The sequence below is a fragment of the Natator depressus genome, chromosome 2 (assembly GCF_965152275.1).
Source record: "Natator depressus isolate rNatDep1 chromosome 2, rNatDep2.hap1, whole genome shotgun sequence".
Taxonomy (NCBI): domain Eukaryota; kingdom Metazoa; phylum Chordata; order Testudines; family Cheloniidae; genus Natator; species Natator depressus.
Genome location: NC_134235.1, coordinates 120073155 through 120096023, shown reverse-complemented (window position 1 = coordinate 120096023; position 22869 = coordinate 120073155). Strand labels below are relative to the sequence as shown.

Genomic DNA, 22869 nt, shown 5'->3' with positions numbered 1-22869 from the left:
GGCAAGCAGTGCAGAGCACACAACACTGGTGTGATGGGCTTACAATGGGCTGCCTATCTCCAGAGATAGTCACATTCTGCAATACTAAAAACCTCTAGCTGGTTTCCATGTTCCAGTAGAGCTGTGGTTTCTTTCTTTGCTTTTACAGCTATATACTACTTGATTTGCCCACTGGCACCTGGCAGTGCAGGTCTATTGCACCTATCAGGGAAATTCCCAGAGGGAAAGGCAGGTGGTGTTTACATGGCTGCTTTTGGTGGGGGTTCTGCCTGGGGAGAGCAGCTTTAAAGCACGTTGGGGCTTCACAGAAGCCCCAATAGTAGACTATGCCAAGGAGGATATTTGATGAATAATCAGAATTCCTGCTTTTCAAAGTTAGGTGTGGTGAAATGGTGCCTACATTTACCATAGCTCCATAAGTCTGACAATACCCCACCTGTTTGCCTGCCATGTAGCAGCCACGCCATGGTACTTCCATCACAGTCTTGTCTTTAACAGCCATGTTACGTAGTGGTTTGCAAATCGTAAATGCATGGTTCAAACCGTTAGCAGTTGCTTGTAGTCCTCTCTCCACCTTCCCCCATCCCAAAAAAAGTGTCCTCTGTGTGTTTGGTGACAGGATATTACAGGACGTCATTAAATTAATGACAGGTTTCAGAGTAACAGCCGTATTAGTCTGTATTCGCAAAAAGAAAAGAAGTGAGCTGTAGCTTATGCTCAAATAAATTGGTTAGTCTCTAAGGTGCCACAAGTACTCCTTTTCTTTTTATTAAATTAATGATGACAGAGCAAGGCTCCATGGGCCTAAACTGGAACAGGAAAATATAAAATTAGACTGAACCCAAAAAAAAACATGTAACACTAAATGCAGTTAGCACAGTGGGCAAGCTGCTAAGGGAAAGTCTGAATCACCTACACTAGACTATTTAAAGCCAAATTTGATGCCAGGCATTTTATATTCATGGCATATAAATGATTATTAATCAGAGATGGTTTAAAGATAAAGAGAATATCGAAAGGAACCACACTACAGGTAGCTGTGGACTAGATGACCCACTAGAGTTTCGGAAGCTCCACCCAAAAGATTGATTATACAGTTCACAACCAATGCTGCTTGGCCAAAATAGCATTAACTTGTAGTAAAAGCACTGGACGTCTAGGTGAAAGGCTCCTTATCCCATTTCCAATGCCCTAAGTCATGCAGTCCCTGTAGCAGCCTTAACTGTAGAGTGTGTACTTTTACTGATTTCCTTCGTTTCTTCAGTCCTGCTGGGTTCTTTTCCACGTAAACCAGTCTGTTGGACCACAGGAATTGCCATGCCAGGGTAACCCTCCTGGCTGGGGTTGTCAGCAGAAATAAGGACCAGGTTCAATTTTCTAGGGGTTCCTTCTGAAAAATTAGGCAACACAGGCTCTAGCCTCCACCCAAAACCCTGGGAAACTGTATCTCTATATATCACCCTGGGCATCTTTGATAGGCCAAACTTCCCCACTCACAAGCACCAAGTCCAGGGGCTAACAACAGAATGTTATGGTAGGGGAGTGCCAACAGAATACATCTGGGAAAGCCAGCAGTTAATAAATTAACAGCATCCATTCGGTGTCTTGGCAATACTCCCAATCTCAATCCTCCTCTTACATTTGCGAAGGGCTAATGTCTTCTAGCCACTTTCCTCCTTCCCAGCTCCCCCACTCACAGTGTGTTGTCCAGGCTGGTGGAGTCCAAGGATTCTGGGAGGTCTGTCTCTGGCTCCTAAATGAAATGCAGGCTGGCCTGTTCCAGGGGCTCTCTCACCTCATCCAGCTGATTTGATTTCAGCTCTGAGCACTGAGTAGAGAGACTCGCACCAGAGGCCCTCAGGTAGGCTGCCCCTCTCTGCGGCTTCAGTCCATCTCAGTGCCGGCACCTACCTCAGCACTGCCTCAGGTCATCTCTATCTGCCTTGCAAAGCTGCCTCACCTCAGCCTGGGGCCCTTCTGCTAAGTCTTCAGTGGTACAGAAGATGCTTAACAGAGTGCTAACCACCAGAGAGGTACTCCCAGCAAAATATACATGCCTCTTTCACCTCTCTCCATGCGCTCACTTGTGCCTGACTGCAGAATCGGTCAGGGTGGCCCCTCACCCTAGGCACATTTGGTTCTCCTGTCCTTTTGTTTCCTAACAGGAAAAACAACATTGTATTGCCCCCAAACTCAAACAAACAACTGTATTTTAACTATCCCATAACCAAAATGCAAATGAGGCCTGGCCCATTCAGTCATTCCCACTTGCTCGCCAATAGATGCCAGAGAGCTCCCTCCTCTGTGGAGCCTCTGTCCATCTGTAGTTCTCAAGCAGCTCTGGCTTTAGGCCACAGGGTTTACACCAGAATAAACCTATGGATTATCAGCTCACATTCATGTTTCTAATTGTGACCAGAAACAGATGTTTCAGAGGAAGGTGGCAGAAATCCCGAAATAGGCAATTATGGAATACCCTGCCCTGAGGGGAAGCATCTTTCTAATCTGTCATTTAGTGGTTGCCTTATGTCAGGGTATATGAGAAGGTGAGAGAGTGGTTGGGTGGCTATGGCACTAGACAGATTCACAAGACCTGGGTTCTATTCCTGGCTTTGCCAGGGATCTTGGGCAAGTCACTTTAACAATCTGTTTTTGCCTTTGTCTCTCCGCTCTTCAGATTGTAAGATCACCACTGTCTCTTGCATTGGCTTTTATAATTGCAGTAAGCAGAGGTTTTCACTGAGCTACCCATAATGATATCCAAGTCTTCAGAGTGAAACAGTCAATGTAGGACCCAGCAATCAGTACATGATGGTAGAGTCTTTAATGATGTGAACACATACCATTTTTTCCAGAAGATTCTGTACTCCAATTTCCTTGAAGACTGCTTAAAGCTTGCTGGGGGGGGGGAGGGAGTAGGGGAGAAACCCACCTTATAACCGGAAAAAAAAAATCCCTCATGCCACTGCTATATCTCCCTAGCTGGCTTAGGCAAGCAAAGGCAGGATGGCTTAATAAATGGATTCCAGTACTCGTAAAGAAATGAAAACAAGAATCATTCTCCCCACACCACTCATCCAAATACTTACCAACGGCTGCTACAACCTTTATTTGGACCCCCCCCCCACACACACACACACACACACACATTTTCCCAAGGAACTGAGACCTAAACGTACACAATCAAACATTCCACCCCCAGCATTTATCCTAAAAGTGAAACAAAACTGTCTTCAGTCTCATATTTAAGGATTCCCTGGATGCATAATATGGTACAGGACAGGGAGAAATGTTTATAATAATGGTAATTTCACAGAGCAAGGGACTGAGGGCCAGCTTTTTAAAAGTTATTTACAGGGCCAGCTCCAGGCACCAGCTTTCCAGGCAGGTGCTTGGGGTGGCATTCAGAATGGGGCGGCAGTCCGTGTCCCGCGGCGGCTTTTGGGCGCTCTTCCGGAGGCAGAGGCAATTCGGCAGCAGCAATTCAGCGGCGACTGCTTGGGGCAGCAAAATTGGTAGAACCGTCCCTGAGTATTTAGGTGCCTAATTTCCATTGATTTTAATGGGAGCTAAGTGCCTACGTGTAACCCACACGCCTTCTGGGTGGGGTGTTGTGTCCCATCTAGTGGCACTGAGACCACTTAAAGAGAGAGATAAAATGAGTCTGCTCCATAGCCTTAGCTAAGAGCCAGTTGGCTTTTAGTTCATGCGGTAGAGGCTCATGCACTAAGCTCCAGAGGTCCCCAGTTCGATCCTCCCCAGCAACAACCGGGGTCTGTCAGCATTACATAAGCACTTTTGAAAATCCCATTAGGTGCCTATCTGCATCTTTAGGCACCTAAATACCTTTGGAAAAACATGGCCCTGGAACTCAAGACCACTAGTTTCTATTCCCAGCTTTAGGAAGGACTGTTATCATATGGCTATTGCAAGGGTTCAGGAGCAAGGATTCCTAGAGCCAGCTCTTCAGCTGATATGAACATTGACTTCAGCAGAGCTAGGATTTACACCAGCTGAGGATTTGGCTCCAAGTCTACATTCCGAAAGACAGAGATGGAGAGAGTAGGTCAGGACTCCTGGAACCTGTTTCTGTCTCTGATTCTCTGTGAGACCTTGGGCAAATCTATGAACCCCCCCCTTGTGACTCAGTTTACTCATCAATAAAATGGGGCTAATCATGAAAGGATTAATTAGTGCTTGTGAAGAGCTTTTTCAGTTTTTAAAGTATAAAGAAGAAGATTCTTTTTCCCCCAGAGGGAGTGATCGGATGGAATAGCCTGTTTCCTAAGGAAAGAATGGCCGGCTGGGGTACAGGCATTAGTCCTTTTTTCCAGGGGCTCTGGTAACAAGATTAAAATGGTTTTAGTTTTATTTAACATCCAGAAACGCTGAAGAGTTCCTGATATTTCACATTAACTCACCCAGATATGGGGCAGTATTTCCCCTTCCCACACTGGGGAGATTCCAGTAGCACCCTTGGGCCCTGATCCTGCAATCAGATCCAAGCAGACAGGCCCCTGCACAGAGCTCCGGTGACAGGAGAACTTTGTCCTCTGGGCTAAACGTCTATGGATCAAGGAATAAAGCTGGGCCTGCTCCTGCTCAGATCCAAGCAAGTTTTGCCATGGATGTCAGAGGGAGCAGAATCAGACCCTCTGTCAGCACTGCTTCAGAAAAAGGGGAACTGCGTAATGCTGGGCCTGCAGTTCTCACGGGAGGGAGTAGGGAGGACATTAGGAGGACACTGGGGGCACTTTCAGTGATAAGACGACAAAAAAGGCATGATACTTTTTAAAGACCGGTTAGGAATATTCTGTGGGAATCCCACTTTCCAGACCACTGTTAAGGAATGTGCGGCTTAAGAAAGTATTTTGAAAATTCATATTCCCTAATAGCCGTAAGTCAATCCTACGAAGACTGATTTTTCTTTTTTTAAGGGTGCATGAGCTAAAAACTTTTATAACTAAAGACAAATGCTTGTCATGGCACATGACAAAAAATAAGGACGTTTAGCTCAATGAAGTTGGATTTTTGTTGCTGTCATTGAGATTTGGAAACAGACAACTGGAAGAAACTTGATGTCCTATTCTGATTTACATCTCCACTCCCACAACATGTGCCGTGTTTCCTCTAGACAGCAACAGATGTAGGTGTGGGCCCTATAGGTCTGTGCCTAGGGGCCCAGCTTCTGGAGTCACAGGATGAGGTAAGAATAAGAGCTTTCAAATACATATTTTTTAAAAAAGGTCTTCTAAGCACTCATGGTTGGGGGAGAGGAGGCAAAAAGCTTGAAAGGGTGACCAGAGTGCACCCAATGCAGTCGTGTCTGCCTAAGTCTGCAGAGAGCCTGAATCAGTAACTCTGAGAGCTACCCCCATTCATCCTAGTGCAGAGTTACCTTTAAGCCTCAGTGCTATAGGAGGCCCTGCTAACACCACCCCTCAGTGTGTAGGCCCTTCCCAGCCACTTGAGCAGGTGCACCGTGGCTGATAGGTAAGTATTGGATGTCCCCCTTCTGCCAGCTCTGCCTCTGTGTCACCTTTGCTGCTCCCAAGACAAGTGACCCTACTGCTATTCCTTGGGGGGGGGGGGGAAGAGGGAGGTATAGTGGCCCATGACACTTCCCCCTCCTCTTTAGGAAGGGAGGAGGGCTCACCTGCCACCACCACTCCAGGGGGGGTTGAGGCCACATATCCCACATCTTAATGTGCCTAGAGTACCTGATTTCCTTAATCCAGCCTTTATTCTGACTGATTAACAAAGGACTACGTTCTCCTTCGTCTTGCAGCTTGTGAGATCATTTAAATCTGTGCAGCACGGGTGTAAATCAGAATGGCAGCCTTTTATGCCCTCTTTGTACAAGCCTAAATGACTACACAAGATACCAGGCAGGAGAGAATCATGCCCCAAGATATGTTTTCTGCCTCCCAACATGTAAAACGACGAGCCAGGTGCCAGGAGTGAGGCAGTTTATAGGCTCCCTGAATCAGAGATTATTAGGGTTGGAAGAGACCTTAGGAGGTCATCTAGTCTAATCCCCTGCTCAAAGCAGGACCAACATCAACTAAATCATCCCAGCCAGGGCTCTGTCAAGACAGGCCTCAAAAACCTCTAAGGATGGAGATTCCACCACCTCCCTAGGTAACCCATTCCAGTGTTTCACTACCCTCCTAGTGAATAGTGTTTCCTAATATCCAACCTGGACCTCCTCCACTGCAACTTGAGACCATTGCTTCTTGTTCTGTCATCTGCCACCGTGGAGAACAGCCAAGCTCCATCCTCTTTGGAACCCCCTTTCAGGTAGTTGAAAGCAGCTATCAAATCCCCCCTCTTTCTTCTGTTCTGCAGACTAAATAATCCCAGTTCCCTCAGCATCTCCTCATAAGTCATGTGCTCCAGGCCCCTAATCATTTTTGTTGCCCTCTGCTGGACTCTTTCCAATTTTTCCACATCCTTGTAGTGTGGGGCCCAAAACTGGACGCAATACTCCAGGTGTGGCCTCACCAGTGCTGAATAGAGGGGAATAATCACTTCCCTTGATCTGCTGGCAATGCCCCTACTTCTACAGCCTAATATGCCGTTGGCCTTCTTGGCAACAAGGGCTCATTGCTGACTCATATCCAGCTTCTTGTCCACTGTATGTTTGGACTCCGCACTAAGAGTAAAAACTGCCTTTCCAGGATGCAATACAATGTGCCCTGTCTTCAAGGATACTTGTGTAACATCCCCAGAAAGAACATTAACAAATACAATGTGTCCAAGTATAACAACACTCCAGTAGCACTTTTTCTCTGAGGCGCTCATCCATCCTAATCTGGGAAGTAACCAAGTACCGTATATAGCTGGGGAAACTGAAGCACAAAGCAATCAAGTGCCTTGCTCAGCATGACATAGGAAGTCAGTGGCAACAGGGAGTAGAACACAGAAGTCCCAGCTTACAATTCCCCTTCCTCTAACCACTAGCCAATTCTTCTACTTTAGAAAATATGTGATTTTTGACTTGGGGATACTAAATCTGAGTGGAAATCATTGCTGGACTTGCCCCTCTGTATAGAGAGCTTTTAGTGTTCAAGGTGTTAGTACTGGATGATATAAAATATACAGACACACCTACAAGGAAAATACACAGTAATATTTAGGATTTATGTTGTACTTTTCATACTGGGATCTCCAAGAGCTTTACAAACATTAATTAAATAAGCCCACAATATCCCTGTGAGGTAAATGTTACCCACCCATTTTTACAGATGAGTAGACAGAAGCACAGAGAAGTTAAATCAATTGAGTAAGGTCTCACAGCACGTCAACATAGAAATGGTAACAGAACCTAGAAGTCCTGACTTCCAATCCATTGCTCTAATTAGGAGACAATGGTTCTTTGTCTTATTTAGTAGGTTCTGCTTACAGCACAAGTAGCAAATAGACAGCAGACGTTTGAGTTATATTTCAAATGAATAGTTTTTCTTCTGATTAAATAAATGCATCTGCAGGTGAAATGAATAATTCAGTCTTATGGTATAAAGCGAACAATATATTGATCCAAAGAACCTTCATTTCAGTGATTCCTCTATATTTGAAATTCTTAATTACCATTCAGCCAGTTTTCGAATGATTGAGGAAATCAAAAGTCAACACTGCATTTAGAACCCAAACAGATGAGTTGGATGGAAAAAATTGCAACAGCTCTTAATTAATTTTGATATTCAGAGTTAATTTGAGAAGTGTTTTCCTACACTAACGTGACATAAATTAATAGTAATTTTGAGAAATAAGTGTTGGTATAAACACTCTAGACAATCACTCACAGCTGGATCTTCACATTCATCTCAACTGTCCTTTCCTAAGGGATTGAATCTCACTCCGAGCTCTGCCTCCTTCAAAAATATCAGATGTGTAATGGGTTTATTTTATAAATACACAGCACACTCATCACTGTAGTAGGTAACCAACTTTACCCATATTATGAGAAAGAAAATTTACTCCAGGCTTCCAGATAAGGACTAGATATTGCCTTCAGTGCCCAGCTAGCTTTGATTCTAGCCACAATTTAGAGTGAAAATTTCTCAAAGTGAGAAAAACTTGTGTGTCTTAAATGGTGTAGTACATTCTGGATTTGCCAGTTTGGGAATCCCTCTGGACAGCTCTTCTGGCTGGAATTTTGGCAGAGGAGAAGGAGAAATGTTTAGCTTCCACAATGATCACAGCATAGAAACGAAAGCTTCCCATGCTGTTAGTGGTTTATTCAGGGTGAGTCTTCTTCCATGGGCACTCTTGCCACCACCCATCTATCAGCCACATACTGTCTAAACAGCCACCCACCAGCGAGAAGGCACTGTGGTCCATGGAGGCCTAGGTTCTGCTGCTGGCTCTGCTACTGACTCACCATGTATCCTTGGTGAATTCATTTGAATGCTCTGAGCCTCAGTTTCCCCATCACTATAACAGAGGAGTGTTTACCTGCCTCTTTAAAGGGTAAGGCCAATGCAAAGTATTTTATTGTTTAATGACATATTTTGGAAGGCATTTTAAGACACCAGGAACATAAAGAAGTGTCACATAGACCTGTGTACCTTTAAAAACACAAACAACCACACACACCAAAAAAAAAAAAATCAAACCAAAACCCTCCCAAAGCAAGACTGCACACATAATTCTCCCATTATGGGAAAGGATAGGAGAGCGAGAATGCACCACTTGTGACAGGTGTTGGTCACGTCACTTAATTGACTAGTGGAAGGTGCTCAGATACTATGGTGAGGAGGGCAGCATAAGACCTATGTAGGGCAGACTAATGGCATATGAAACCAAGTTCTAATCACTTCCCCTTTTCTCAGTTTCCATACTGTACTCGTAATGTGTTATTTTGCTCCTCTGTATTGCCCTTCATGCAAGGATCTCTAAAAACCCTAACGATTAATTAATGGAGCAGCACAACATCCCTGTGAGGTCTACAGAGAACGTAATCAGTGGCCCTTAGAGTAATACCCATGAATATTAATTTCAGAGAGAATCAGTGCAGTAACTGATGCAAACTCACAGATTTTAATATTCGTAATCTGTCTTCATTTGTCACAGTAGTCATGCAATCCATGAATTCTCAAGGGGATTTTGAGCCTGACAGGACTTTCCACTGACAAAGCTCCAGCAGGGATGAAGAGTGTCTTTCCAGTGTGGGACACGTTGGGAAGGATGAGGGATCAGCACAAGAAACTAGCAGGAAGAAAAACCTTAAAAGAAAGATGATCTTGTGCTTAAGAGAGGAGGCTGGGACTCAGGACACCTGGGTTCAGTTTCTAGGTCTGCCACAGACTTAAACGCTCTGCCTCAGCTCCTTAGAGCTTAGAAGAAAGCCAAGGAAAGTGTGGGCCCCTTACTGAATGAGGGAGGCAACCTAGTGACAGAGGATGTGGAGAAAGCTAATGTACTCAATGCTTTTTTTGCCTCTGTTTTCACTAACAAGGTCAGCTCCCAGACTGCTGCGCTGGGCATCACAAAATGGGGAAGAGATGGCCAGCCCTCTGTGGAGATAGAGGTGGTTAGGGACTATTTAGAAAAGCTGGACGTGCACAAGTCCATGGGGCCGGACGAGTTGCATCCGAGAGTGCTGAAGGAATTGGCGGCTGTGATTGCAGAGCCCTTGGCCATTATCTTTGAAAACTCGTGGCGAACGGGGGAAGTCTCGGATGACTGAAAAAAGGCTAATGTAGTGCCAATCTTTAAAAAAGAGAAGAAGGAGGATCCTGGGAACTACAGGCCAGTCAGCCTCACCTCAGTCCCTGGAAAAATCATGGAGCAGGTCCTCAAAGAATCAATCCTGAAGCACTTACATGAGAGGAAAGTGATCAGGAACAGTCAGCATGGATTCACCAAGGGAAGGTCATGCCTGACTAATCTAATCGCCTTTTATGATGAGATTACTGGTTCTGTGGATGAAGGGAAAGCAGTGGATGTATTGTTTCTTGACTTTAGCAAAGCTTTTGACACGGTCTCCCACAGTATTCTTGTCAGCAAGTTAAGGAAGTATGGGCTGGATGAATGCACTATAAGGTGGGTAGAAAGCTGGCTAGATTGTCGGGCTCAACGGGTAGTGATCAATGGCTCCATGTCTAGTTGGCAGCCGGTGTCAAGTGGAGTGCCCCAGGGGTCAGTCCTGGGGCCGGTTTTGTTCAATATCTTCATAAATGATCTGGAGGATGGTGTGGATTGCACTCTCAGCAAATTTGCGGATGATACTAAACTGGGAGGAGTGGTAGATACGCTGGAGGGGAGGGATAGGATACAGAAGGACCTAGACAAATTGGAGGATTGGGCCAAAAGAAATCTGATGAGGTTCAATAAGGATAAGTGCAGGGTCCTACACTTAGGATGGAAGAATCCAATGCACCGCTACAGACTAGGGACCGAATGGCTAGGCAGCAGTTCTGTGGAAAAGGACCTAGGGGTGACAGTGGACGAGAAGCTGGATATGAGTCAGCAGTGTGCCCTTGTTGCCAAGAAGGCCAATGGCATTTTGGGATGTATAAGTAGGGGCACAGCGAGCAGATCAAGGGACGTGATCGTTCCCCTCTATTCGACACTGGTGAGGCCTCATCTGGAGTACTGTGTCCAGTTTGGGGCCCCACACTACAAGAAGGATGTGGATAAATTGGAGAGAGTTCAGCGAAGGGCAACAAAAATGATTAGGGGTCTAGAGCACATGACTTATGAGGAGAGGCTGAGGGAGCTGGGATTGTTTAGTCTGCAGAAGAGAAGAATGAGGGGGGATTTGATAGCTGCTTTCAACTACCTGAAAGGGGGTTCCAAAGAGGATGGCTCTAGACTGTTCTCAATGGTAGCAGATGACAGAACGAGGAGTAATGGTCTCAAGTTGCAAGGGGGGAGGTTTAGATTGGATATTAGGAAAAACTTTTTCACTAAGAGGGTGGTGAAACACTGGAATGCGTTACCTAGGGAGGTGGTAGAATCTCCTTCCTTAGAGGTTTTTAAGGTCAGGCTTGACAAAGCCCTGGCTGGGATGATTTAACTGGGAATTGGTCCTGCTTCGAGCAGGGGGTTGGACTAGATGACCTTCTGGGGTCCCTTCCAACCCTGATATTCTATGATTCTATCTCTAAAATGGGAATAATACGTTCTTATTTTGTCTTATCTGCTTTCTAAGCTCACAGGCAGTCTCTCTCACTAGGAGCATGCACAGCACCTAGCCCTATGCAGCCCTAATCACATTTGGGGCCCCTCGGCACAATTGTTTAAAAAAAACAACACACCATGTGATTTAGCCCAGTTTTTGGCAACGTTTTCCCCCAACAAACTCACTGCTCCCCTCATGCTATTGACCCAAAGTAAATATGGAGAGTGTCTACAAACACAAACCAGCTGTAGTAAAATGAATGCTCGGTTTGCTTCCAGTCAGCAAACAGACTGACTTCCTTTTTGTTTTGTTTAAGATATCATTACTGGGTACACCTAGTCTCTCTACCTTTTATACTTCAGTGACCACATTATTTTCTTAAACTTGACCTAATTTCAGATGCAAAGCTTTGCTGAGTGGTGATAAAGAATTGCACATGTGTTATTTTCCACACCAATCAACACAATATGGAAGGCAGGAGCATAGCCCTGTGACAAGAACTGCTAGCGTACGCTGGTATTGAGGGACCAGCCTAGCTAGGGACCGACTTGTTGCATGCAGGTGCACTGGTGGATGTGCAGAGCCCCCACTCACTTCACTGGCGCTCCTCACAGATGCACAAGCTTGCACACCACCAAAAGTTACAGGGTCAGGGCCACAGTGGCTGAAATGACATCAGGCTGAACATGGGAACACACTGATTCTTCTGGCCAGTGATCAGAATTGACATTGTGCACTGCTGTTTGTTGAGACTGTTGCCATTTTGACAACAGGAGTTTAAAACCAAAGTCTTTTGGGGCTGTAGGCCACGTCCTTCTGGGTTTGGTTTATGTGAGATCAGGATTTCATCCGTGCCAAGTTGCTTCCAGCATCGATAAGAGATGTTGGCAGGGGATGCTCAAGCTGCACAGAGTTTGCCGTGCATAATAATCCGCTAATTTTCATAATACTCTAGCAAGGCCTAATTAATTCCCTGGGATTTCACCAGACTGCTGGACTATCATTAGAAACCCTAACACAGCAGGAGCTCAAAAGGTGGGCAACCACTCATTGCAGCTCTGCTGCAGCTGGGTACTCACCCTCCCAGGCAGAGCTGGCTAAACTGCAGCCTTGGTAAACGCGGTCCAGTAGACTGCGCAAAGGCATCAGGGAGCAGGAAGAAGTTCTTTGGCAGGATGATGTTCCTGTTGCCATCACAGTTTAACATGGAAATCGCTGTTGCAAAACATGGGGAGGAGGCACCAGCACTGTCACTTTCCATCTGTTGAGTTGGAAGGGCGTGAGGGTGGCAGGCAGGAAAAAGTATTGCATAGGAAATGCATCGGGGAGGCTGTATCAGAGATTTCATTCTGGACTTTCTAGAGGAAGAGGGGAAGCCACATGCACACCAGTCTCAAAACCATGGGCCAAGACAAAGGGCCTGACTGTTGCATCCTTACTCATGGTTGTGGGCACTTGCTCACTTGGGTAAGTGCTTGCCCCAGAAGTAAAGGTTTCACAAGCGGAAGAATGCTTCACCATATATTTAACAAATCCGAATACAAAGCCCAGGAAAGCCTACGGATGAGAGGTAACAGTAACCACGGTAATCAACAGGTGCTAAACCTTAACAGGGATGTTCACCTTGGTAACAAGTCCGGTGCCCTGGGCCAGAAAATAAAGTTCAATCTGTGATAGTATTGCCAACTCCAAGTGTTAAAAATCCATGAGATTGGCTTAAATAATCATGGGATTTTTTTAAAAAAAAATTAATATATCTGAGGTTAATTTTATTTCCCTTCTGGAACATTTGGGGTTCAAATTTTTTCTACAGCCATGAGGGCTAGAAACCTAGGGCTAGTTCCACAAAGGGATTTAGGTGCTTGACTGTCATTTTAGGTGCCTAAATCCAAGATTCGGGCACTACTGGCATTCACAAAACCCCTACTCAGCTGCCAGCTCCCCCTGTAGGCACCTAAGCTTGCTCAGCATCTCAATGTTTGCACCATAAGTTCCCTAGGCACCTCTGGTTAAGTCTACACTGCACAACAAGAACAAAGAACTTGCAGCAGCAGTTATCAGAACCCATGTCAACTCACTTGGGCTCACAGTACAAGGATAAAATGTATCCATTCCTGGTTGGGCTGGAGCCTGAGTTTTGAGACCTTTCCGGGTTTCAGAGCCTAGACTGGTTTCAGAGTAGCAGCTGTGTTAGTCTGTATTCATCCGATGAAGTGACCTGTAGCTCACGAAAGCTTATGCTCAAATAAACTGGTTAGTCTCTAAGGTGCCACAAGTACTCCTTTTCTTTTTAGAGCCTAGACTGCAGCCGAAGAAGGAACGTCTACTCTGCTAGAATGTCTCTACTGCTAAACTCAGACAACTGGTAAGTAACGTCTCATGGAAAGAGAATCTAAGTAGAAAAGGAGCTCAGGAGAGCTGACAACGTCTCAAGGAAACAATATTAAAAGCACAACTGCAAACTATCATGATGTAAAGGAAAGATAGAGCCATATTGGCCTCTTACTATCAGGAGCTCTTTAATGACCTGAAAAATCAAAAAGGAATCCTACAAAAAGTGGACACATGAATGAATTGCTAAAGAAGAACACAAAAGAATAAACACAAGCATGTAAGAACAAAATCAGAAAGGCTAAGGCACAAAATGAGTTACACCTAGCCAGGAACATAAAAGGCAGCATGAAGAAGTTCTTTAAATACACTAGGAGGAAGAGAAAGATGAAGAAAAGTGTAGGTCCTCTACTCAGCAGGGAAGGAGAGCTAATAACTGGTGACATGGAGAAAGCGGAGGTGTTTAATGCCTATTTTGCTTCAGTCTTCACACACACACACACACAAAAGGACTAATGATAACCAGATACTCAATATAATTAATATTAACAACAAGGAGGAAGGAACACAAACCAAAACAGGTTAAAAACTATTTAGATAAGTTAAATGAATTCAAGTTGGCAGGGCCTAATGAAATTCATCCTAGGGTACATAAGGAATTAGCTGAAGCAATCTCAGAACCATTAGCACTGCTCTTATCAGCTGTCCCATGTGTCAGATTTGTTATCAGAGGAAATTACAGTCCCTGGTTGGAAAGTTATTTGAAAGTTTACAGGCAGTGAAAACATTTACAAAGGTGGTGATTTCTGTAGTTTCTTCTCCCTACAAATAAATACCTGGCTACCCCAGGAAGGGTCAGAAAGAGAGAGAGAATGGAAACATGAGAAAGAAACAGGCAGACCAAGAACACTGTCTAATCCTACCATGCTTACTCATCCGAACAGCCCCCTAATTTCAATGCCGGAGAAGGACCTCTTCCTAGAGTCCTATATGGAGTCAACATCACATCAAGAACTCTAAATGACATCACACATTAAAGAGACAAGTTAGGTGAGGTAACTTTACTCTTTTGGGGAGTTGGTCCAATAAAAGATATTACTGCACCCACCTCATCTCTAATAGCCTGGGGCCAACACGGTACAACACCACTGCACACAAGTCAGGCATTAAGGCAGCACCATGATTTGAAGATGCAATAGCACAATGTATTGAGCCAATATCATGATATTAAGCCTCAATGTCATCATACTGGAGAGGAGTTTATGGGAAATTCACTTAAAGGGACACACACCGTTCTGGTATGCCCAAAAATTTGACCTTCCTTCCTTTTCTACTTCCAACGTCCGTGCAGTTCTTTCCATAGTATGTGTTCATCTGTAGCTTATTTTTTCCCCAAAACTTTTTGCATGAATAACAAACTGTCTAAAAAATAAATGCACAAGCAATAGAGAGGGTAAAACTGGGGGAGGAAAGAGATCCCGTTTCAAGGTTTCCACAGGTTAGCATAACCAGCAAGGAAAAAATATTTTAAACTTGATAAAAATACCTAAGAGTGTCTTTTCAACAGCAGTGATTATGCTAGATGACACCTCTACAGCTGGATCAGAAAAAAATCCTTCAGCAAGTTTCAATTGTGCCTGGTTATCCCAAACTGTCACTTTAGAGCTGTCAGCATCTAGCGCCAACCTTTCCAGTTCAGTACATTTTTGAAATGGCAGGCATGCGTGTTTTAAATTCTATTTTTGTTGAGCCACAGTGACTCCCAGTGGCCAATTAGTTTAATGTCCAGATGTAAGTTCCCGAGCTAGGAGTTGGGGGAGTTAATACAAGAGGAATCACCAAACAGTGGTTGCAGAATGGCCTCTGTCTTTGTAGTAAGATAAACAAACACTCCCACTATGTTTTTTAATGCCTTGCACATTCTTCAGGCTTATGACACTCTGAATTAGGACATTTAGCCCTCAGTGTGGAAGCTAATTCAGCAGAACTTTTCTTTTTCCATATACGAATAAATGAGATTATTTGTTGCACAGCACATATGTAACAAAGGGTTAATACATACCCAGACTATAGGCACGTGGATATATAAGTGGAGGCCTCCTCCGCTGCTATTTTGGACAGGCAAGAGAGGATACATTTGCTACAGCATTCTTACCTTGAATCTCCATCTATGTCTGGACACAGAGCTGTGATCAGAGAGGTGGGGATGCTAGTTTCTAAGATGATTGTTGATATCTAGCCCATGAGACTCATCCTCCTGTGCTTAAATAAAATGTTAATTACTTTGTTAAAGAAATCCAAGTGGCTGCTTTTGTGAGTCTTATCTACATCACTGTTCAGGATGCAGAGTCTCTTTTACAGGTTAATTCTCAGCTGAGTACTACTTCACAGATGGAATATTGGACTCCGTAGATAATGTCAGAGATCATAGCAATATTAATAGCCTTGCTGCAGTGGTATAAAGGGCCCATTAATCCTCCTACCCAGACTCTGGAGGATTTCCCAGAGATGTGGATATTCCTGAATAGCACAGAGCTAGGGTAGCAGTTCTACACAACACCCCTTCTAGCTTCAGGCAAATGGGTAGTCCTGGGTGAAAGTGCACCTCTGCACACCAGTGATCCCTGGCTGCTGAAACAGTCCTTTGGGGCCATAGGCAGCTTGGTACAATGTAGAGCAGCCTCAAAGCTGCTCTACAGTGCCAGAAGGCTGAACTAGTCTCCAGCCAGCCCCAAAATCGAGGAGCTACAAAAGGTAGCATAAAAACACAAACCAATCCCTTTGTAGTGCCAGTCCCCCTATTTTTCCAGTGCAAATGCCAGATTAATACCCGATATGAGCATTTCTATTCCCACTCAAAAGAAAAAGCCCCCAAAAGCAGTGAATTCCTGTGCAACTAGCCAACGAATCTGCTCCAATCAATTGCAAAAGATGCACTACAGTTCACTATGATGGACATTGGGTAGTGTGTTTAAATGCAGTGGAACATATATATCAAACACAAGGAATAAAGCATGGAGGAAAGTAAAGAAAATCAGAAAGCTACAGAGTCATTTTCTATTTCATTTTATTTTTGTGTTGGAATTTTAGAATTCACCTATGCCATGCTTTAGCCATATGTACAATAAGAAACCACATACATGGTTTTAGAACAAAACCCATATCAATGACACTTTCTATTTAAGGGAATGTTTATAAAGGCCTAAATGATTAATAGAGGTTATAAACATGTTACATACATGAATAGTATGTGTTATAGACAATTATGAATCCATCAGTAGAAGATGCTATGGATGGTTATAAGCAATCCATTGGCCTGTGTAATTATATTTAACAATGGATTAACCATGCATTAAAATGTCTTTTAATCAATTATACTCCACCTATAAATGTACCCTTAATAGAACGCGACTCCCTGATGTCAATAATGAAAGTTTACTGACCCATCAAAACTAAAACTCCAGACACCTAACCCATTTCTCAAGTCACACTCTTCCCAGGCACTAATAAGAATAAGTAAATCTGGCAGCATGCCCCTGAAGGTCAACAGACTCATGCTCTTTGGGGCCAGCAGTTATGCTTAAATCTCTAGTCTAATTATCTGGATTCATGTGTGTGAAGCTACCTGACATAGCTTTCCATCACTTGTTATATGGCTCCAGGGAGATGTACTTTCCCCTTTTGCTCATTTCAGTTTAAAAATCATTTCTATGAGAGTCCATTTAGAAGACACCGGGGCATCGTCATTCATTTAAAAAGCTATGAGGAAGTAAAACTCTTTTCACCACACTTAGTGAAGGCATTGCAACTGTACACTCTGCATAACATAAACAAAATCCTTATCCTCATCCCTGAAGATATGCACTAGATGGAAGGTCAAATCCAGAGCACATGCTCAGAGAACAATCTGAATTCTAGATCTGTTCTCAGATTTAGACCATTGCACAATGCTTGTTCTATTTCTATACTATCTTCAAGAGCAGTTATTGATGCAAACATTTCTACAAGTAAAACAAATGGAAGAAACCACTCAGATCCTAACTATAGTTGGGTTAGCGAACACACACATTAATAGGTATTAGGTGCATGGTATTAAAATATGTGTAGGCATTGCAGAGTTATGTTAACAATGCATTATGCTCTTTCCACAATTCTATTCACCCATGCTAAGTATCCCAGAACACTTTGCAACGTTAAAGTCAGCTTTGGCAAATATGAAATCTGTCAAAGACAAGACACATTAATGTCCTGCCCTGCTACAAGCTTGGGAGGTACATTAATGGGCACCTAGTTTGGAATGTAGTATCCAAAACGGAGATAAAGAAAGGTACATCATGGTACCAGAAAAAACAAGACAAAAAACTGATTGGTAAATTTTAGTCTAGGGTGAGAGTGCTTTTATCTCATTAAAAAAAACATGCTATACATATGTCTGGTTTTGAATGCATATTTTGGAGCACACCTTCTATGTAAGAGCAGCAAAGAGTCCTGTGGCACCTTATAGGCTAACAGACATATTGGAGCATAAGTTTTTGTGGGTGAATACCCACTTCGTCGGTGGGTATGCATCTGACAAAGTGGGTATTCACCCACAAAAGCTTATGCTCCAATATGTCTGTTAGTCTATAAGGTGCCACAGGACTCTTTGCTGCTCTTACAGATCCAGACTAACATGGCTACCCCTCTGATACTTGACACCTTCTATGTAAGGTGAACTGTGTGTTGTGAGAAATGGCTTCCCAGAGGGAGTGGTATGTATGCTTCCTTTTTGTATTGTACTACTTGGTCTTGAGACAATAAATTGGCTAAGCTTGGTTATTTGGCCTCTTGAACATTTTTAATGGCAAACCACAAGTGTCATCAAGAACAATTAGCTAGAAACCTTTAACAATACGCTGCTAAAAAACTATGCTATGCTCACTGGTTTGACAATACATTGTTATTACAAACTCAAATCATGAGCCTTTTGAGTGAGTCTGGGTCCAGTTTTATGTAGAAATGGACAAACCTGGAATCTTGAATACAGGTGGAAGGGAAAGGGAGCAGATGTGGAAAATTAAGTCAAAAAGATCAGCTTCCTGGTGATTCCACTGAACCAGACACTTTTCACTCATACATATAAATGATTCCTAAAAGAATTTTGTAGATTCCATGCTTTTAAAAATATATGAAGAGAGACATGATTCTACCCAAAATTTGTATGTGGGATATAAAGCGTTTGGGGAGAGGGTTTCAAAAGTACCCAATGGCACCCAAAGGCCATAGCAACTGCTGTTAGGCAATTTTGAAAATTCCATTGTTTGGGATTAGAAATTCAACAAGATACAGCTCAGTGGAGTGTCCCCAGCTGAAGCTAGTTCCTCTGCCAAGTTTCATTGGTGCCCGTGTTCATTAATAAGCAATGTAATAGTATTCAACACCTTTGTCTTATAGCTTAAAAAAAATAATCACTGATTTAGCCATGCTTAAAACGTGTGACCACATGGCCTCATGGTTTTGACACTGGTTGTTCCTCTGCCTTCTGCTTTCTCACAGTCACATTACACTTGGGCCCTGAGTCTGCAAAGAGTCAGGCACATGTTTAACTTTAAACACAAAAGCAGTCTCCTTCAGCTCCGCGGTTAAAGTTAAGCTAAATTAAGTTACTCACATGCCTAAAGTTAATCACGTGTATACATGTTTGCAGCATCACGGACTTGTGAGATGATCAGGAAATAGAAAAAAAAGTGATTTTTTCCACCCTATTTTTAAATGAAATTTGGCAGTTTTTGAACATTGGTAGCCAGCTGTAATTGTAAACTCAACAGAGCAGGGACGGAACCTTTCTAGGACCTCTGTTAAGCACCTAACACACTGTTGGGCACACAGAAATAAACAATGTGCCCTAATGCAATGATTGATGCTCATATGGCACTGATCCTGTTCCAGTCAAGTAAACGGCAAAATTGACATTAATTTTGATGGCACAGGAACAAACTTAAATTATTAAAAGCGAAACACACACCAAAAAAAGCTTGGCAAGTGTGGAAGTATCGGGGAAGGCTTTGCTGTAGCATCCCTGCTTCTGTGTACTGCATTCTCTTCTTTAGAGCTACTTAAAATCCTTTAGTATGTCTGTCATTTAAAAATATTCACACAGAAAAAAAAAATGTTAACATGTCCATCAATGTTTCAGAATGCATTTACCCAGGCTACACTTTGAATAAACAGGCCAGATCCTCAGCTGCTGTAAAATTGACTTAGCTCTGTTAACATCATTTTGCAGCAGGGTAGGATCTGACTCCTCTGCCCCAGGGTGGATAGACCCAAATGAGGAGCAAAATTACAAGCTAGTAGAGAAAAAAAAAAATCTAGAAATAGGGAGGGATGAGTTCCTTCATTGTGGTGTATGATGAAGTTCTCTAGGAACTCAGATTCACAATTCAGCATTACAGATGTCTGTGATTTACAATAGTATAAAGCAGGAAGACAGGAAATCCGTGTGGGGACAGAGGCAATGAGTCCAAAGGGCAAGACATCTTTCATAATAAGGGATCGTGGAGACCTATAAGCAAACCTTTGACATTGCAGTCTGAAGAGCCAAATTGGTATGCATGTTTGAGGTTGCCATGCACCATTCTGAATTACAGGATATAGGAAACTTCTTGAATATAGAGGAGTATTTACTTTTGTTTCCAGAAATGAAATATTACCCAAATCACTTACCTTTCCAAAACTCAGGGATTCTTTCGATAAACTGGGGCCTGGATCCAAAGAGTCCTTGGCATTGACTTTGCAAAACCAAAACCCAGAAGGACAAAGTTTTGCAGTACCATCCCTAGTTTTACCCTTCTCTGGTTCCTGTAGTTTCCAGGAGGCATTCAGAACTTGCATAAATTCTTTCTAATCCTTGATTCTTCCACTGGGAATTTGTTCAAGTAGGTTTCTCAGCTTTGGGGCTGACATATAATGCTGCAACTGCCATGCTCTTAATTACCACATCCTTTTACTCAAAACACACTAATTGAGTCGTGATCTCACTGCAAATGAGCCCTAACCTGCTGTTTTCCTGCTTGCTCAAGTACTGCAAATAAAAAATAATGGCACTTGCAATTAACCAAAGACCAGCAATCTAACCTGCCCTTCAGCCCATGACGGGTAAAAGTTCAATTTAAAAAGTAAGGTGAATAAGTGTATATAAAGTGAACCAGGTTCAGGCACAGGTCAGACATACCAAAAAATAAAACAAAACAAAAAACAAAACCCACCACTACAAGAAATTACCTCTCATCACAAGGCTGGAGGAATAGGCAATAGTAGGTGAAATTTTATTTTCCAAAGGTCAAAAATCAGAAAAAATATTGCACACACATAAGGCGATACAACATAACACCTACTGGTCTTTGGCTAGAAGGTCATCTTTGAAAATTCAAGGTGAGCAGGAATTCAGATTATACGTGCTGCAGGGATGAAATGAGTGACCAGTTTGAGCACAATGAAGGGGGGGGGGGTCAGATCAATTACTCAAATCAAGTAAACAAAACAGTCACACCTATTATTATCTGTCCAGCCCCGAGGGGGAATGTGAGATTTTCCCCTAACACACTATTTATTCACTTGGGGGGGACATTCACTCCCAGGCAGAAGGACCAGACAATGAAACCTGACTAGAGCCCCCCGACTCTCTCTCACACACCCCCAAAGGGGTGAAGTTTGCCCTGGTGCAAAAGCCAGTCCAAGGTTCTTCACCCACTGAAGTGGTGCATTGAGGCAGTACGTGTGGAAGAGGCGGTTAAGGGGGGAGGAGGAGCAGCCATGCAGGAGTTCATTCGCACTCCCAGAAAACAATGGAAGAGGTCTCTATGGTGGCTCTGCTTAACCAGGGATGTAGGACGGCAATACAGTTGGGCTGGGGATATGATGAGGAAATGGTCACAAGATCCAAGTTTATGCAGATCCAGTGACCTCATATGGGGCATCATTTGCTATGGGGCAAAGGGGGCTGTTGCACCCACCCCTAGACCTTGGTGTCCTACCCCCCAAATCCTTTTCGTAGATCTATATGCGCTATCATGTCTTCCACTCCCCTGACTTTGCAGGATACACTATAATCCCATATAACGTTCTATAGGCTGACACAATTTTGCCTCTCCTCACAAATATTATTGAAATGACACCCTAGTGCACAAACCCTAGAGGGGTGGCTATTTACTCCCACCTCAATATACTATCCTAGGGAGGTCCACAACAACTTGACCACTGGCCTCATTTTCTCACACTTAGCCTCACCCTGTTTTTTTTTGTTTGTTTGTTTTTAAATATATTTGCACCTGTAGCCCCAAATGTACCACTTGACTGTTTCCGGGGCAATGCAAATGCTGTGGTGTTGCCTGCCTCACACCCTGACCCCAGTTTGAGGAGAGGGGACCGACCTGTGCTTTGCCCACAGAAGAACCTGCCTACAGAGTCATTGTACTAGACGTCATTTCTAGAGAAACATACAAAGTCAGACAATTCTTCTCATTTTGCTATTGGGGAAACAAAAACCCATGAGTGAGATTTCTATAGATCATTTCATGAACATGTAACTTGATATGAGCTAGAGCAGTGGTTCTCAAACTTTGTTTTTTTCCCTGCAGACCACTTGAAAATTGCTGGGGGTCTCAGTGGATCACTTAATGATCTTTCCAAATGTTTGTGTTGTTAGCTAACTATTGTAAAGTGCTTTGGATAAAAGTGATTTGTTATATATATAAAAACCTTAATAATTAACTTTTCTTTGCTCTACAAATAGAAGCCCACAACTCATATTTTAATATCAGTAGTCTTCCCTTTCTAATGCAATGGATGTGCCCTCTCCCCCTCCACAGCAGCCACAAAGCTGGGACTGGGAAGGAGGGCTGTCTCTCTCCGGCAGCCGCAGCCCTGGAGCTGGGGAAAGTTGCCTCTTTCTCTGGCCGCCTCAGCCCCAGATTTCCCAAATTCTCCCCACCCCCTCGTCTCACCCCACTGCCCCCTCCCATCTACCCCGTATTTCCCCCCAAGGCCACCACCTCACCTTACATATGCGTCTTCTCCAGGGTACAGGCACCTAATTAGTGGAGCCCCACCTGCGCGGCTCTACTAATTAGGTGGGTGGCCCTTCATTCTCTGATGTGTGGCCACCCAGGCACGCACCTTAGAGGGAACTATCCACAGACCACCTGATAGGGTGACCAGACAGCAAGTGTGAAAAATCGGGACGGGGTGGAGGCTAATAGGCACCTATATAAGACAAAGCCCCAAATATCAGGACTGTCCCTATAAAATCGGAACATCTGGTCACCCTACCACCTGAAGGGAGCTTGTAGACCGCTGGTGGTCTGCGGACCACAGTTTGAGAACCGCTGACCTAGAGAACAGACTTGTTTTTAACTTTGTAGCCATTGTTG

At 43.7% G+C, this 22869-nt stretch overlaps 1 long non-coding RNA gene across 2 annotated transcripts in view; it reads right to left on the bottom strand.

The window, feature by feature from the left end:
- LOC141982688 (uncharacterized) overlaps positions 1-22869 on the bottom strand; it is a 103343-nt gene that overhangs the window by 30287 nt on the left and 50187 nt on the right. The window contains exon 1 of one of the 2 annotated variants that reach the window (XR_012638175.1): positions 20165-20411. The exons of the other annotated variant lie outside the window; for it this stretch is intronic. This is a non-coding gene — a long non-coding RNA (uncharacterized LOC141982688). Of the gene's footprint in view, positions 1-20164; positions 20412-22869 lie in introns of those variants that run through there. 2 annotated transcript variants of the gene reach the window in all.